The sequence below is a fragment of the Vipera berus genome (assembly GCF_964194415.1).
Source record: "Vipera berus genome assembly, chromosome: 1".
In the NCBI taxonomy this organism is placed as follows: Eukaryota; Metazoa; Chordata; class Lepidosauria; order Squamata; family Viperidae; genus Vipera; species Vipera berus.
This window is the reverse complement of record NC_138202.1, coordinates 321,158,259-321,171,495: the sequence shown is the minus strand read 5'-3', so window position 1 is coordinate 321,171,495 and position 13,237 is coordinate 321,158,259. Positions and strand designations below refer to the sequence as shown.

General features: G+C 38.7%; 1 long non-coding RNA gene across 2 annotated transcripts in view; it reads right to left on the bottom strand.

Annotated features, from left to right (window-relative positions):
• Positions 1 to 7,167: 7,167 nt before the first annotated feature.
• Positions 7,168 to 13,237, bottom strand: part of LOC308659587 — a 51,014-nt gene continuing 44,944 nt past the window's right edge. Inside the window, exons 3-4 of one of the 2 annotated variants that reach the window (XR_014024566.1) lie at positions 8,600 to 8,685; positions 7,168 to 7,357 (exon numbers count right to left, since the gene is read on the bottom strand). This is a non-coding gene — a long non-coding RNA (uncharacterized lncRNA). Of the gene's footprint in view, positions 7,358 to 7,886; positions 8,686 to 13,237 lie in introns of those variants that run through there. The other variant, XR_014024567.1, reaches the window with a different exon arrangement.

The window sequence follows — 13,237 nt, the reverse complement described above, 5'->3', positions numbered from 1 at the left end:
TATGTGGAACAAAACTGTGACTGAATCTCTGGATTTTCTGCTTCAGATACCACAGAGCCTCCTCCCAGAAGGTAACAAGGAAAACAGGTTGTGAAGAGGATGTGTGGTGTCCCAGACAATCCTGTGGGCCTTGCTATTAGCAAGACTTTCAAATTTTACTATTGTCTGTGATCCAATAGTGCAAAGCAGCCTCTCCCAACTGAATGTTTTTTAGATGCATTAGACGACATTGTCCAGAATTCCACGTTAGCTTTCGTAAGGTTTGGGAAATGATGGCACAGAGTAAGGGAATGAGGAAAAACAGGCAGATGCAGGGTAGCTGTTCTTCCTCACCTTCTCATACTTCCAACAGTTGAAATGGTAGTCATGCAAGATTTTCTGTATTTATAATACGGGAGGTCAGCATACTGCTTATTCAGTGACTAAACTTACGACAGTGCTTTACAAGTAGTACTTACAACTGGTCCTCAAAGCTCCAGCCGTCGCAAGCATCCCTGCTTCATGTAATCACAATCTGGGCACAGTCAACCAGGTTGCAATTATGACATTGCAGCACCCCTTGGTCATGTGATCGGCAGCTGTGACCTTTTTTTTTGCTGAATTCCTGCAAGCAAAGTTGGATGGGGAAGCTGACAGGAGGTTGCAAATGGCAACCATGTGATGTCCTTGCTTAATGACTTGTGGTGATTCACTTAATGACAGTAACCACAAGTACCAGGTTTTCCATTGCTAAGAGGAGTGAACTTGTGCTTTATGACCATGTCACTTAGTGACAGAACCTCTGGTCCCAATTGCCATCATATGGGAGGTCTACCTGTAAAATGTTATAATGTTACCAAAGTTTTTAATATTAATAGTACTACTATTAATTCGTCTATTTTATTTTTAACTTTGTTGTATGCTGCCCAGAGTCACTTGCTTATGAGATAGGTGGCTTATATAAATATGAAGAATAAATAAATAAGGGCTATGCAGATCAAAGCATTTTACTAACTGAATCTATGCATTAAAAAAAGCATCACTGAGTCTAATATACTGACATCCTGTAAACATAGCTACAGTATATGATCTCATTAATACCGTACTTTATTGCAACACTTCGGATATTTTAGGTTTTATAGCATGTTATTTCCTATGAAGTGTGTGATTCCTTTAAGTACCAGTATGAGGAGAATAGAATAGAATAGAATAGAATAGAATAGAATAGAATAGAATAGAATAGAATAGAATAGAATAGAATAGAATAGAATAGAATAGAATAGAATAGAATAGAATAGAATAGAATAGAATAGAATAGAATAGAATAGAATAGAATTCTTTATTGGCCAAGCGTGGTTGGACACACAAGGAATTTGTCTCCAGTGCATAAGCTCTCAGTGTAAATACAAGTAATAGTGATCAATCATGATCATAAACATAAAAATGCATTCATCATAAATCATAAAATACAACACTTCATCATAAATCATAAGATGCAACACTTAGTGATAGTTATAGAATACTAGCTAAGCAAACAACATAAACTGTACTAGGATACTAAAACAATATAAATCGTAAGATACAAGCAATAAAGTTATAGTCATAAGAAGATAAGGATACATAATAGGAAAGGTGAGGAGAATAATAGTAATACAGCTTTACTAAGTAGTTTGACAGTGTTGTAGGAATTAGTTGTTAGGCAGAGTGATGGCATGGAGGGGGGAAACTGTCCTAATGTCTAGTTTAGGGGTAGGCAACCTTGGCTCTTTTATGACTCCTGGACTTTTAACTCCCAGAATTCCTGAGCCAACACTGGCTCAGGAATTCTGGGAGTTGAAGTCCAGGAGTCATAAGAGAGCCAAAGTTGCCTACCCCTGGTCTAGTTGTTCTGGTGTGCAATGCCTATAGCGTCTTGAGGGAAGAAGTTGAAATAGTTTATGTCCAGGTTGTGAGGGGTCTGTAGATATTTTCACAGCCCTCTTTCTTGCTCGTGCAGTATACATGTCCTCAATGGAAGACATGCTGATTGCAATATTTTTTCTGCACTTCTAACTATCTGTTGAAGTCTGTGTCTGTCTTGTTTGGTTGCTGTGCCAAACCAGACAGTTATAGAGGTGCAAATGATAGACTCAATAATTCCTTTGTAGAATAGATATATACATACACTCTGCTCCACAGCAAATCACTAATCCAGTCATAATGCCTTACTTTTTAAGCCAGTAGCCTAAAATCTGACTACAATAACCACTGAAAGAATGAGTTTCATTAGTTAGAAGCAAATATGCTTTTCCTTTTTAGCTCCTCCAGAGAGATTACTCAATTAGCTCTAAACCTAGTTGCAAGTAAACAAAAAGGAGCAAAACAAGACATAGTTTCATTTTTCACCTCAAAAACAAAGAAAACTATCACCACCCCATTTTCTACTTAGTAACTCCCAAGAGTGCTCCTATAAACAGCTGTGAGTTAAACAGCCGTGAGTCTATGACCTCTGTCACATTTTTGTCTGCCCCATTGTGTCTACCTCTGACTGCCTCAGACCCCATTGTGTTTGATTTCCCCCTCAATAGTTTCACTGGTTTCTGGAAAATCACTGGAGAGGAGTGAAAATAAATTAGTAGGTTAAAAATAGCTCCAAATCTAATATTTTTGTTTAAGATAGAGAGGAAACTTCCCATATGTACAGTAGATTGCCTAAAGCATTTATCCAAATAAAAATATGTGATGCTCACCCAATATAGAATATAAATTAGATGGTTCTCTGGAAGAAGGGCAGTTTGTTTTTGTACCAGCCTATTAATGATTTTTAAAAATAAGAAATATAAGCCTTGGTAGGTATTTGTGACTTTTGTTTTAAAATTCAAGCACTGAATCAACTCCCAAAGTAGCTGATATGTGAAGAATCTTGACTTACACACAGCATAAAATGATTAGGACTTTGAAGAGATTCATGTGTTATCCAAGAAATTCCTATGATACTGTAAGGCTTGGCAGTATTAACTTCCATAGAGCCAATGGAGCAGGCAGAGAAAAGAACTTGGCAAAGGCTAATTAAGGGACTTAATAGACTTAATGGACAAGACATTTCTGCATTCCTGCTTTACAATTTAGTAACTGTTACTATAGGGACGCGGTGGCTCAGTGGGTTAGGACGCTGAGCTTGTCGATCGGAAGGTCGGCAGTTTGGCGGGTCGAATCCCAAGTGCCGCGTAGCAGAGTGAGCGCCTGTTACTCGTCCCAGCTTCTGCCAACCTAGCAGTTCGAAAGCACGTAAAAATGCAAGTAGAAAAATAGGGACCACCACGGTGGGAAGGTAACAGCATTCCGTGCGCCTTTGGCGTCTAGTCATGCCGGCCACATGACTACGGAGACGTCCTCGGACAAGCGCTGGCTCTTCGGCTTTGAAACGGAGATGAGCACCGGCCCCTAGAGTCGGAAACGACTAGCACGCATGTGCGGGGGAACCTTTACCTTTACCTTACTATAGCTATGATTGGGTGACTTAAGACTAAGATACACAGTTCATCAAATTATATGGCACAGTGCTTGAATGAAAGACAGGATTTTAAACTGGAGCTACATGTCTCTTAATTATTTTTTTAAATGCTGCATGCAAAAATTTAAGAAAAGTTCACCCCATATCCGTGGCTCATTTTCTGTATGATCTCTCACAGTGAGACTAGAAAAGATAGTATAAACTGTTTAAATTCAGGCTCATCTTGATTACACATAAACTAGAGGTGGTTTTGAAATCAATAGAAACCTGTGGGTGAACACTTTAAGCCTTCCTTTCACTATGTAATTCCCTCCGATGTGTTCCTTGGATCTTTTTCTCCTTAGTTAAAGTCCAATATCAAGGCAAGGCTAGGAGGAAAATGCAGAGAAAAAAACCTTCAAGAAAATCCTTCTCACTCCAGAACAGGGGTCTTCAAACTTGGCCCTTGTGGACTTCAACTCCCAGAATTCCTCAGCCAGCATGCTCTAGAACTTGTATCCAAGCACACTTTATGGGCTCTTTGGTCCCTTCTCCTTCAGCCATACCACCTCTCAGGATTAATATGTGAACAAAAGAGGGTGATTGACTAGGCATAGTCATGACACCTTCAGAGACTTGGAGGAAGAATGGGATGTAAATAAAAGTCATATAAAAAGTTGTTTAAAATCTTTGGCATCTGCTTAACATTTGCTGATTTTTTTTCCCAGTATAAAAACTATCTTGCAAAACCGCCCATTTTCAGTCTGATTAAATATGAAACTGTATCCTCCTCTTGATTACCAGCGCACTTAAACCTGTACTGCGCAGATTTTATTTTTATTATGAAAACACACTACTGTAGTTATTTATTTAAAAGCATGGCAAATATTTTCGATCTAACAAGAGTAGAGTACAAAGACAAAAGACGCATTAATACAAGGAACTGATATCACGAGATGAGTCTCTATGGAAAGTCTCAATCATCCAGGTCATGGTTGTCCCAAAGGGCCTTTTCAAAAGGCAACTGGATTTTCTTGGTTTTTTTCCCCCCTTTAAAACATTTTGTTTCTTGGATGAAAAGGAAAACGTTTTCAAAGAAAAAAAAGCCGAAGAACATCCAGTTGCCTTTTGAAAAGCCCCTTTGGGACATGAGATGAGTGGTTTAGGGAAGGCAGATATTATTCCAATCTGCTTTGTATGCCACACTGAACTTTTGAGAGCAAGCAAGAAAATTTCATTTTTAATGTGTGCCAATGTGCATACAGTAAAAAATGACAATAAAGGTTATCTATCTATCTATCTATCTATCTATCTATCTATCTATCTATCTATCTATCTATCTATCTATAGAAAAGGTGGCATAAAACATTGAGCAAACAAATATGACTTTATATAGTAATATATATGTATTAATATTATTTGTTCAACTGTTTTGTTTTAAGCCATTTTTTTATTTTTAAACCTATTTTGGGAGTACCCAAAGAAGTAGAAATCAGTAAAATAATAACATTTATGCTCTTCATGCTTAAAACATGCTTGCATGGCTGTCCTATTCTAGGGGAAGATATCATAGGTGCCATACTAGCATTCATTTCTTGCTATTTCTCTCCAAAATAGAAAAAGAACAGTCTATGTAATAGTTCATGGTTTATAAGAACAGAGCAAACAACAAATAATCGTGGTTTGGTAGAAAACTCTTATGGTGTTTCCACTCTGGTCCTCTTACTTTCTTAAGACTTTCTTAATGAAAAATGTAACTCACATCATATGTGGATAGAGCAGACATGTCAAACACAAGGCCCGGGGGCCAGATCCGGCCCGCGAAGTGGTTTCATGCGGCCCGTGAAGCCATCCTGGAAACAGTGAGGGAACGGCCCCCACTGCCTTGGCCCTGGCCCAGAGACCCTCCTTCTGCCAGAGACCCTCAGATCTGTCCCACTCCTGCCCAGGCCCCCATAGGCACCCTTGATGCGAACGATGTAGAGATGGCCACGCCCACCCAGTAGGCCACACGCACTCTAGCCACGCCCACCCAGGCCATACCCACCCGGCCCCCTGAGGGCAACCGCAATGCTGATGCGGCCCTCAATGAAATTGAGTTTGACACCCCTGGGATAGAGGATAAAGGCCTGAATTTTATTTAGTCTTGAGGAACTATGGAAAGTATATTTCTCCATGTTTGGGAAAACTAAATAGGAAAACTTAAGATAACTTGATGAAATCTAGCAAGTGCTCAGGAATACAGACAAAGATATATGAGGCTTCTAAGAGAGATGATTCTTACTACATACCAAAATGCCCCTACACCATTTAATAGTAAGCAAATGGAATATCTGCTATGGCAACTTGAGATTTCCATAAATACAGTGAATAGTTCATAAGTTCTTTGTAAATTGTCCCTGGTTTTAATCCATTGATTATGATATTACTTTTTTCATCTGTCTAAAGAACAAAGAACCAGTTCCTGTGAAGGATTAAGCTGCAGGTATTTATTGCTATTTAAAAGCACATGATACATTTAATGTGAAAATATGTCTTTTATTTACTATGATACTGGAATTGTTGCCAATTCATATCTACAGAAATATTCTGAAGAAATGTTATAGCAACTGCCATTGTTTGACTCTTGAGTCAAAATCTTCTTGTACAAAATAATTCTCAAACTTGTATAGTTCACTTAAGTTTGGCAGCCGCTGGTACAAGAAGATTCTGAAGGGGCTGAATTCTGTAACAAAAAGCAGCAGACCGGAGGGATTGCTTAATGCTAAAATAATTAACACACAAAAGGACAGAAAGCAGGGCAGGAAAGGAAACCAGTTCATCATTTTGATCTTTGCCTCTGTTTTTCTTATGCCTCTCACGCAAGTCATTTCTCTATTTCAGTCATCTATGCTCCTCATTTTCACCTTAGTAGGTTAAGCCTTGATTCTCTCTCTAGTTCTACAATTTCATGGTATAATTCATGGTAAGTACTACAAAGACATACACGATTAGATTATTTTGAGTTCCGGTCTCTTACTACTCATGCCTCCTCAGATCCCAGATGGTAGCAGACAGCTGATAACACCAATTTAGGTTATGGGGAACTGTTCTGTTTTCTAATAAAAGTATTAAAATATTATGGCCAAATTAAGTGGCTATTATAACTAGCAATTCAATTAAATGGAAGTACAGTTTAAATGGCACAATGGGGGTGGTGGCAGTGGCTCTAATGATCCTAGAATGATATAGCAGAGCAATTATTCCACATGACTAAAAAACAACATCTATATTTTGCAGAACACTTGCATGAGATGCACTGAGATTCTATCCTTAGAATAAAATGAACTCTGTATGATAACAGTTCTTGGTTTCACGTTTCAAATAAATTAGAACCTTTTGGCACAAACAAGCAAAAGAGAAGAGCTGGAAGGAAGGAAAGATAACAGAGACTGGAAATATGTGGATAAGGGACTCAACAGGGGAAAGGAAAATTTCACACGTTGCAAAGTTTATAGGGACCAAAACAATTATGCATAGAACAAGCGTAAACCGCTTTGCTTAAGTTATGATGGGCAATGAAACACACAATGAAAAAGGACCATTTTAGACTGACTTTAATTGGCCAGGGCAAATGTTATTCTGTGGACTTGAAAAATAAGGAAAGAGCCCCTCTCCTATCCAAGAATCCTCAAAGGTAAAATAAAATATTGAAGAGAATATTTATTATGCACATAATTAACCCAATTCTACACAGAACAATCACACGCTTTTTCTTTCTTTTTTTCTTGTCCCCTGCGCACTTCCAGTTGTTCATCCAACTCTGCTGCTCTTCTTCTGGACCATGAAAATTTCTTTTGGGGCATTGCAACCTTGTAGTGAAGCCAAAAAGCTTCTCCAAAATTCTGCTGGTTACATTGCATCAAGCTGAAAATAAGGAGGAAGAAATATTGTAGCAGCAACTCTTCCCCCCCCCATTAACAAAACCCTCTTCCTTTTTCTTTTTGTGCAGTGGAAAGGAATGTATCTAAGCCTATCCTTGGGATAAAATAAATACAGTTGAGTTTGAAAACAGGACAGAGGATTGGAAGTGCAAATCCCTCCCACTTCTGCCCCTCCCTCCTTCCAAGACCCCAAATTTTCCAGCTTTGAAAGCAAAATCAAGGAGAGGCTGGAACAAAAATCTCTATGGTCCTGATGGTGCCATATAGGGGCCTAAATTGCCCATTATCTCACATATATGCTTCAGTATCTACAAAGAGGCAAGTATTCATCATTGTTTTAAGTTGAATCCTGTAGGTTACAACCTTGTACATATCTCAGAATAAACCTCATGAAACTTAGATAAGACTTATTTCTAAACTGATACACATATCGTACAGTTAACTGCACAGTTATCCCCCACCTGAATTTATTTCACTGAGAAATGTTCTTAATAATGATCAATCCATAATCTAGTACTATTTAGCATCATCTGTCATAATGGCTTTTGTGTTTAAGAGCATTTTTTTCTGGATTTCTTGCAAATTACTTTGTGAGGGTTCCTCATGAAAACCCAGGATACAAATTTAATGAAGAATGCAGTAGATCAGCTATTTCTGTCTTGCAGCATTAGATGATAGCCACCGAGGCTGATTAAATTAGAGAGCTCTTTATGTGTGAAACTGCAGGTACCTCCGCCTATATGTATTCCCTCGGTCACAGAAATGTAGTATCTTGAGTGTTTCAACATAGTTCATTTTACACAATATGGCACTGCAGACCTCAAGTCAGAAATAACAGAAAGTTTGAGTCCTGACTTTACTGCACTGCAGAGAGGGAAGAGCTTGTTTCTCTTGTTTGTTTTCTTACAGATAAAAAGGCCTTTCAAGAACCCAACTATGACTTGGACAACCTGGGAGGAAGAAGGGTGAAATCAGGACTTTGTTAAGTATGGCACACAAAAGAGGAAGTTCTCTGGTAAAAATTCCATGACATCAGCATGAACATGCAATCAAATTGGCTCTTACAGAGTGCATATGTTTAGTGTCGGGAACACACTTCTCTGTCAAAGTTCATGGAACTGCAAATGTAGTGAATCCAGAACAGAAAAACTCATCCCTTCTCTTCTTTCTCTGAGCAAAAAAAAAAAAAAGCTACCATAGTTTGAATAAAAGAAGTTCAACTTACTGCTTTTGAAGACTTTTGAAATCAGAGTGCTTGTGTTCTCTGCGCAAAGTCAAACAAATCAGATATGGCTGTTGCTGTTGATTTTACTTAAAAGAAATAGTCATAACTCTAAGTTAGATCTGTTCATTGCCACTTAGCTTCTTCGACTGTTTGAATTCCATCACCTGTTTGCCCACTGCCTCATTCTCTTTGACTTGATTTAGTTTGTTAAGAGATGCACACTATTTTTGCATTGGGGAAGAAGGAAGATAGGGTGATGATGCCACATATTTTGTTCCTTCCTCCTATTATTGCCTTATTTATTTAAAACATTCTGATCCTGCTTTTTATTAAAAACTTTTAAGTGACCTAGCAATGAAGAATAATACAATTCCATATTGGATTTAAGATAATCTATAAAGGCCACAGAAAAACCAGGGTCCAAAATAGAAAGAGGTATAGAGTAAAATGAAACTTCCTGGGAGGTAAAAGTTGTCTTCACACCATGAGTGAAAGGCTAGAGAAATAATATCAACAGAGGATCTTTGCAGGATTATCCCACAGGTGTGGTGCCACCACCCAAAAGATGCCATGTTTATTCCTATATGATTCACCTTTGAAGATAACAGTGCTTGAAGCAGGATCTGAGTTTCCAGCTAATGGGAATTAAATTCTTGAGCCAGGCAATTAATACCACTTAACAAACATTACAGACCACTGAAGGATTATGAAAACATAGAGTTATTTAATTTTAACCCATTTCATTTGATAGAAAACCAAAAAAGTAACTTACTCTCTCATGGTAAATGTGAAGAGGAGCAAGCAGAAGAGGCAGTCTAGTCTGGCTTCTTCTGTACACGAGCAACTTCTAACACTTGCCTCTTTGCACTCACTACAAGGGCAGGATTATGCCCATTCTAACAAACATTGCTAAAGAAATAGTAAATCTAATATGAAAGTGCTTTTGCTGCTTCCCAGCTGCCTTCCTTTATGTTAACACCCCCCAAATGTGTTGAATTGTGATTTCTATCCTCCTGGACTGGCATGTCCAGTGTTGACTAGTGATGATGGGACTGGTGATCTCTAACCAGTTTGATGAAGGCAGATTTGGAAATACCACATTTGCCCATGTCAACTTGGGAAGAGTGACAATGAAGTCATCCCTACACTGCCAGAGAAGAAGAAATACCTAGAATTATCCCAAGTAGTAAATATGTAGCAAATCATATTGTCACTGTTTCCTAATAAATCAGCAAAAAATTCTCTTTAGGTCTAAAGCTAAAAAAGAGCAAGATATTAAAACAAAATAAGAAAAAAAAGTATTCTCTCTCTTTTTTTCAAAAAATTCTATTTTAAAACCCCAGCAAATCAACATTGCCACTCATCCTTAATAATTCAGTTGTTTTTCTCCCAGGAACCTCTTTTGGCCCAAAAGCTAAAAAAACATGAGGTCTTTCTTTCTCTTTCTTTCTTTCTTTCTTTCTTTCTTTCTTTCTTTCTTTCTTTCTTTCTTTCTTTCTTTCTTTCTTTCTAAAAAAACACTTTTATCGCAGCCAATGTTTGGATAAAAATACCAGTGACTTCATCCTCCCTGACTATACACCCTTTTGATAAAGTGTTTGGAAGAGGTCGGGTCAGTCACCCTACTGGTCTAGCCAGTTTGGTCTCTTTTAAGTTCAGCTCCTATATAAATGCTGAAATGCTAAAATTCATGAATAGCCATCATTCAAGGGACGTGGATGTACTCTCGGCAGTTCCCTTTCGTAGGCCTGCAGCATACTGTCTAGACAGGAGTCTGTCTCTGTTTACACACAGCACCTGTGTTTTCCAAAACAGCTCCCTCGCTTTCATTCCCCCCTCTGCCTGCCCCCAAAATGCCACCTTATCTCTCTGCACCATCTTCTGTGTAGTCTATAAAATGGAGCTGAGGCTGGGATTAAGCATTCCCTGCTGGACAGCCCCACCGTCAAAGCACAAGCCCCATTAACTTCAACGGAGTTTGAACTGGGGCAGGGTTTTGAGTCGCCTTTGTGTGCAAATTTGTCATGGGTGGACTGGCCATTAACTAGATGTAACTGGAACCCTTAGGGCTGCCATGGGTCCACCACCTGGTGCTATGACTTGACCAGAAAGTGCCCTCTGTTATCGGGGGAGAATGTCACATTGGTCCTTATGATTGATTGGATTTCTTTGCAGGCACATAGTTAAAGTCAGAGGGCAAAAGAAAATCTGAAATGCATTATTTCAGACTCTTGGGAATAGAAGACAGCACGGGATTTAAACACTCCACGTTATTTGTACAACTGGGTGAAATTCCATAGGCTCGTGGAAAGAGAACAAGAGGGGTTTATATCAACTGCTGCAGGCAATGTCACTCCCCAAAGAAGGATGCCCGGCATTGCTTTCAGCTGGGCTTTCACAGCTACCTTAAGCAGACAATAATCATTCTGATTATACTAACCAATAGCAAAAACTGCACATGATGCATGTTATTTATTATGGCAACATACATCAAGTCAACCAGAACATCAAAATGCATGAAAAATGGAGAATTCAAAATATTTAAGGCTGTACGTATGTTTGGAGGTGCCTTAATAAATAACGAAAACTAGTCTAAAGAGTAGCAAAATTGGTATCAGACACCTCTTTTGGAGAAGGGCATTCTACAACTGGGACACCACTATGATAAAAAACCTTTTTTTTACACAGATGAAGATGTTACTTAGAGAATACTGTATATTGGTCAGTTACCTTTGCACCAGACAGGTTGCTAACAGAAGAAACTCTCCTCCAAGTACTTAATCCCTAACTCTTCATGGGGCTTTGACAATAAGCAACACTATATGAATTGGGCCTGAAAGCAAATAAGCAACAGTCTATGAAGTTATTTTAAGACTGATGAGACATGATCCAGGCAAGTAGTGCTAATCAGAATTCTAGCTATTGCATTCAACACTATGTATAGTTTCCAACTGTTTTTAGAGGCAAGTCTTTATAAAATGTATGGCAGTCATCCAGATGGGATGTTATTACAGCATGGTTAACATCAATGGAATCTGGTGAAAGACACTTCATGCCACAAAGTTCATCCAGGTTTCAAAAGAAAAAACTCAACTCCATTCAAAATTGATTAAATATAATCTTCCAGCCCATAGGAATTAAAACTGTATCTTGCCTCATCCAATCTGCTACTGAATCCAAGCACATTTTCAGTCTCATTGTCATTGATGACAAGGAAAAATCAAGTTGGGTGTCATCTACATATTGTTATCCCTTCTTATCAAGTCCCTAGGTGACCTCATTCAGTACTTTCTTATAGACATTAAATATTTCTATAGCAAAAATACCAAGTTGTTAAACTTCCTCACCACAACTTTCTAAAAATGACAGGGCAAGTAAGTAGTAATCATTCCGACATCATGTTACCAGAACTGCTTTGAAAGGATGCTTGGTAGATTAAATCAAATGCTAAGAGATTTAAAAAATCTTGTACCCTAATTGAACTCTTTCTATAAGTTTTCTTATCAAAATACCTCCATAATCTCAGCTCAGACAGTACTCTGTGTCGATTTACAGAAATTCCCTCAATGGCAGCATTCAGATCAGAGAAAATACCAGCAATATTAACTTTCCCACACATGTATTGAAGCAGGCTTCTAAAAAGTCTAGAATTTTTCCCATTGGGTCTATATGAACAAAAATGAACTGCGAAGTGGGGTGCCCCATGGCTCTGTTCTGGGCCCAGTGCTCTTCAACATCTTCATCAATGATTTGGACAAGGGGATAGATGGGGAACTCATCAAATTTGCAGATGACACCAAGCTGGCAGGAATAGCCAACAATGCAGAAGACAGGCTTAAGATACAGGAGGATCTGGACAGACTTGAACACTGGGCGCTATTTAACAAAATTAAATTCAATGGTGAAAAAAGTAAGGTTCTACATTTAGGCAAGAAAAACCAAATGCACAGGTATAGTATAGGTGGTACTTTGCTCAATAGTATCAACCGTGAGAGGGATCTTGAAGTCCTAGTGGACAATCACTTAAATATGAGCCAGCAGTGTGCTGCAGCTGCCAAAAAAGCCAACACAGTGCTAGGCTGCATTAACAGAGGGATAGAATCAAGGTCACGTGAAGTGTTAATACCACTTTACAATGCTTTGGTAAGACCACACTTGGAATACTGCATGCAGTTTGGTCACCATGATGTAAAAAAAATGTTGAGAACAGAGAAGAGCAACAAAGATGATTAGGGGACTGGAGGCTAAAACATATAAGGAACGGTTGCTGGAATTGGGTATGTCTATTTTAATGAAGAGAAGGACGAGGGGGGACATGATAGCAGTGTTCCAATATCTCAGGGGCTGCCACAAAGAAGAGGGAGTCAAGCTATTCTCCAAAGTGCCTGAAAGCAGGACAAGAAGCAACGGATGGAAACTAATCAAGGAGAGAAGCAACCTAGAACTAAGGAGAAACTTCCTGACAGTTAGAACAATTAACCAGTGGAGCAACCTGCCTCCAGAAGCAGTGAATGCTCCAACACTGGAAGTTTTCAAGAAGTGACTGGACAGCCATTTGTCTGAAACGGTATAAAGTTTCCTGTCTGACCAGGGGATTGGACTAGATGACTTCCAAGGTCCCTTCCAACTTTATTATTA